Source organism: Cebus imitator, unplaced genomic scaffold, assembly GCF_001604975.1.
Source record: "Cebus imitator isolate Cc_AM_T3 unplaced genomic scaffold, Cebus_imitator-1.0 Scaffold261, whole genome shotgun sequence".
In the NCBI taxonomy this organism is placed as follows: Eukaryota; Metazoa; Chordata; class Mammalia; order Primates; family Cebidae; genus Cebus; species Cebus imitator.
In genome coordinates, this window is record NW_016107576.1 from 1,425,124 (window position 1) to 1,430,313 (window position 5,190).

At 42.6% G+C, this 5,190-nt stretch overlaps 1 protein-coding gene across 1 annotated transcript in view; it reads left to right on the plus strand.

The window, feature by feature from the left end:
• The first annotated feature begins 624 nt into the window (after positions 1–624).
• Positions 625–5,190, plus strand: part of DNAI3 (dynein axonemal intermediate chain 3) — a 78,345-nt gene continuing 73,779 nt past the window's right edge. Inside the window, exon 1 of the mRNA XM_037728316.1 lies at positions 625–794. The gene's annotated coding sequence lies outside the window, so the exon portion shown is untranslated. The remainder of the gene's footprint in view (positions 795–5,190) is intronic.

Here is a 5,190-nt window from a genome sequence, read left to right on the forward strand (position 1 = left end):
GTTATAATTATTTTTTAAAGGAAAGGAGGACAACAATGTTCAGAGAGCTGAGCTTCACAGTGTGAATCCCATAGGACTCCTAATCACATAAAATGAACCTTGGGTTACTCACGGATTCACGTTTCTTCCCCAGAGACTCATACCTTGAGTCAAATTCTAAATGAAAGTTATTCTGGCAAGAGGGAAATGTAACCCATTAGGGTTGTGGGGCGTGCACGACACCCAGTGGAGCTCAGCTTCCTCTCCAGTCCCCAGGAGTGCCTAGCTCACTGCAGGGGGTAGGCAGGAAAGCTGTCTGAAAGGATTCTGAGCGGGCAGCCTTAACATCTTCTGTCCTGGTTCTTAGGGTCCACACCCCAGAAAAATTCTCTGGGTGAGATTGCGGTGGATGTGAATCATGGACTGAGCCTGTCAGACCTGGGGTCAGGCCGGGCCGCTGTCATCAATATACCTAAGCCAGAAAACTCTTTCCTTGTAGTGGAAAACTGTTGGCCTCACCAGGGTCGCGTTAAGTAACGTCACCACGTGGCAACCAATCACAAGTCGCTTTGAAAGAAACTGTTAGGGAGCGGACATTGTATTGGTAGAGGTGCTTTGTCAATCTTGCAGAGGAATCGCCTTTTTTTCCCTCAGCGACGGATGCGTCCTAGCAACAGTCGGCAGAGGAACTGCAGTTGTGCCCTTGGGATTTGCTTTTCTGAGAGGAGAGTGAAACTTCCACCTCCAGCTTTCAAAGGAGCTTTTCCCAAGGGCACTGCAAAGAGGCTCCTTTTCTTTCGGTTCAGCAGTATCAGGTAAGGGAAGCTCTGAATCGGAAAGGGGGCGTGGAAAACAAGTATTTTTACTCACTCGCTGTGTCAGTGAGGTGCTGGGCTAGTGGCAGTGAAGACTACAAAAAGTACAAGTCCTTCTTTGCTTTCAGAAAGCTTCCAGCCTAGAGAGGGAGACAAAAGTAGCAACGAGAGAGCGGTTAACGATACTCTAAGAACTTTGAGGGAATATACTGTCTTGTTCCCATGTTATATATACCCAGTGGCTATCATATTGTCTAGCACATAGTAGGAGCTCAATATATCCATGAATGAATGAATGCCAAAACAGCATGATTCTGATTTTCCGTCTAGGGGCTGGGGTCAAAGAATAAAATATTAATATGGGCTGAAATAGATTACTTCAGGACTGTTTAGAAAGGGCTGGAGAAGATATAGAGTGAGGAAGATGAAGAGGGAACACAAACTCTTTGAAAGTAAGGACATTGTCTTATTCCCCTACTGACTAGTTTACCTAGTATTTAATTGCTGCCCAATACCTTCTCCTTCTTGTGTACGGTGAATGCTAAATGAATTCACAGCAATCTTTCAGGAAGCTCTGAGTCTGAAGCTCCCTGCCTTTGCAAAGGCCTGACATAATTAATTACACACAGTGTGACTGGAAAGTGTCAGGGAGAACAAGATTGTTTCAGCCTGAGTGAGGAGGTCAGGGAGGCTTCAGGCTTTGGAGAGAAAGGTAATATTGGCCTTGAACGATAAGTCAGATTGAAGCAAGCAGAGAGATGCCTGCATGGTGTGGAGCAGGAGCTGCAGGATGGGTGGCAAGGAAGGGGATTCTCCAGAGAAGGAGGGGAGAAAGTCCTGGACTGTTTGGGAATGGATGGGAACCGTGTGAGAGTGGAATAAAACCGGAAAAGCTGACGCAGTGAGGCAGACTGTGAGGGTATCGATGGCCATACTTATATGAGTTTGGACTCTATTTTCTTTTGCAAAGTCTGGTGTGTACACCACCAGTGCAAGACTGCCTTGCAATGTTTTTAAAAATGCAGAGTCCCAGGCTCACCCCAGACCTGCAGAATCAAAAGAGGTCCAGTAAATTTGCATTTCAAATGAGCTCCATTTCTACAATCTGGAAGATAATGCTACTGTGAATGATAGGAACCCACAAAAGTCATTATAGAGGGAAGAGACTTGATAAGAGATGCATTTTTGGAGAGTTCTGAGGTTGGCCTCTTAAGTAGTTGTTCTGGTTAGAACAGAGGCAGAGAGGCCAGTTAAGTGTCCATGATTTAGGGCAGAGGATTGGGGGAGAAGAATCTGTGGATTTTTAAAATTACATATGTATTTTCACTAACCACCAACTGAAATGTATGCATTTGGTAACAAACCACAGTGGTACTCACAGTCGTGTGACTTTGCCAGCAAATTATAGTTCTTTTCGTATTATGTTATGGAGGTTGTAAATATATTATTTACACTCATCATTACCTCACAATTAAGGTACTTATTAGAACCACTGCTAGATTTCGTTATTTAATGTGTTAAAGAAGTACACATTATTATATCATAATTTAAAAACATTTTAATAACTATGTTTCCATGTAATCTATCTTCTTTGTAATCCCGTATTTATCTGATGCATGGGCTTCGTCAGGCTGCCAAAGGTTCATGGCACAAAACAGGGTTGGGGCTCCAGTTTTGGAGGATGTGTTAAAGACCTGAACCAGAGGATGCTGTAGGAGAGGAGGGCTTGGAATTCAGGAGATATTTGGAAGGAAGAAGTAATAGGATAGCGTCTACTTAAATAAATGAATATCCAATCTTGGAAAGGAGTGGAAATAGGTATAGAGGGAAAGAAACAAGAGTGTAGACTAATAGGAGACATTGTAGGAATGGTTGTCTCTAGGGGTGGATGTTGTATGTCTGCCGAAATAGGGCTGAAGGGCTCAGGAGAATCTTGAAGCTTAATCAGGTCTTAGTGAAGATTTACTGAGAATCAATAGTTCTTGGAGACACATTTACCAGAAGTCCAAGATGTTAGTCTTGGGTTTTATTCTAAATCTGTTTGTTTTTAAAAAAAGATAGCCCTGGAGAGGTAGCTCATGCCTATAATTCTGGCATTTTGGGAGGCTGAGGCAGGAGGATTGCTTGAGGCCAGGAGTTCTAGACCAGCCTGGGCAACAAAGCGAGACTTCATCTCTTAAAAATAAAATAAAAGGCCAGGTGTGGTGGCTCACGCCTGTAATCCCACTTTGGGAGGCCGAAGTGGGCGGATCACCTGAGGTCAGGAGTTCAAGACCAGCCTGGCCAATATGGCAAAACCATATTTCTACTAAAAAAAAAAAAAAAAATTAGCTGGGTGTTGTGGTGGGTACCTGTAATCCCAGCTACTTGGGAGGCTGAGGCAGGAGAATTGCTTGAACCCAGGAGGTGGAAGTTGCAGTAAGCCGAGATTGTGCCATTGCACTCCAGCCTGGGTGACAGAGTGAGACTCTGTCTCAATTAAAAAATAAAATAAATAAAAAGATGGAAGGCAAGCATGATGAGCTTATAAATTCTTTGGGAAGAGAAAAGAGGATGATGGCCACCTAGATAAGGTCAGCTAATTGAAGAAGACCTGGAAAGATAAGACTTTCGTAAGGAAGAACCCAGTTAAAAAGAAGGTGCCAGTGCTACAAGTCCTTTCATAATCAAGATCTCTTGACTGGGAATAAGCCACACATACATACAGGCAACAAATGGGAGCATGTAAACAGGTATGTGCTGTGAACCTAGATAGCAAACAGAGAGGGGGACTCTCTAAAATAAAATGTTTATTTGGGAAGCAGGAGCAGCAGGAGGGGTGGCCAGGAAGGGGATTCTCCAGGGAGGGAGGGCAGAAAGTCCTGGACTGTTTGGAAATGGATGGGAACCTTGTGAGGGTGGAATAAAACTGGAAAAGTTGACGCAGTAAGGCAGACTGTAAGTAGTTGTCTAACCAAAACAACTACTCAAGAGGCCAATCTCAGAACTGTCCAAAAATGCATCTCTTATCAAGTCTCTTTCCTGTATAGTGACTTTTGTGGGTCCCTATCATTCACAGTAGCATTATCTTCCAGATTGTAGAAATGGAGCTCATTTGAAATGCAAATTTACTGGACCTCTTTTGATTCTGCAGGTCTGGGGTGAGCCTGGGACTCTGCATTTTTAAAAGCATTGCAAGGCAGTCTTGCACTGGTGGTGTAAACACCAGACTTTGCAAAACAAAATAGAGTCCAAACTCATAAGTATGGCCATTGATACCTTCACAGTCTGCCTCACTGCGTCAGCTTTTCCGGTTTTATTTCACCCTCACACGGTTCCCATCCATTCCCAAACAGTCCAGGACTTTCTCCCCTCCTTCTCTGGAGAATCCCCTTCCTTGCCACCCATCCTGCAGCTCCTGCTCCACACCATGCAGGCATTACAATGGGAAGATGTGTGCTGTAGTAAACTATATGCATATTCAAGGAGATAAAAGAAGACAAAGGTTTTTGAAGAAAAATGAGGAAGATTATGTAACTGTCTTCAGATAGTTATCCTTGGCTACAGAATCAGTGACAAGACTGGCACCAGTCTGAGGTTGGACAGGCAGTTGCTAGGCAGATGTCCTTCCAGCAGTATTTTTTTTGTGTGTAGAGTGGCAATGGCCTTTATGCAAGGTTGTGATTTTGTATAGTCTTTTGTGATACTTCTTGTTATCGGGCATTTGTGATATGCTTTCCCTTCATGGCCTTCCCTAGCTCTATTTTTCAGGGTTTTTAACACAAGTGTTTCCATTTGATTCTGACAACTTTCACAATGCATTACATGAATAAAGTGAAGAGAGGAGATTAATAGCTGCTTAAATCACTGTATTATGACAATTTAATTGATGTCACTTATGCCTTCATCTATAGTAGTTAACCTCCTGAATAATAGAAGCATCATTAAAGGATATAGTTATGGTCAATTTAGAGAGTTAGTTTGGAACCAGATCATAGACAGCTGTAAATGCAGTATTCTTCATAATCAAGTGGTGCACCATCACAGGTTTTGATCTGTTTATGCAGAGGACTTACTTAGTACCTACTTTTGTCAACCTCTAACGTTTCTTACTGTTAACACAGAGTCTAGAAAATGTGACTTTTATTTTACTTTTATTTTATATACTTCAAAAGGTATTCTGAAATGGGTAAATTAATTTATAAAGAAAATAAGTTTTAATATCAAAAATATTTTTAATAAAAATGCTTAAACATTTCTAATTGTTACCTTCCACAGTTTCTGTTTTGAAATACATCAGCTCTGGCTGGGCGCGGTGGCTCAAGCCTGTAATCCCAGCACTTTGGGAGGCCAAGGCGGGTGGATCACGAGGTCAAGAGATCGAGACCATCCTGGTCAACATGGTGAAACCCCGTCT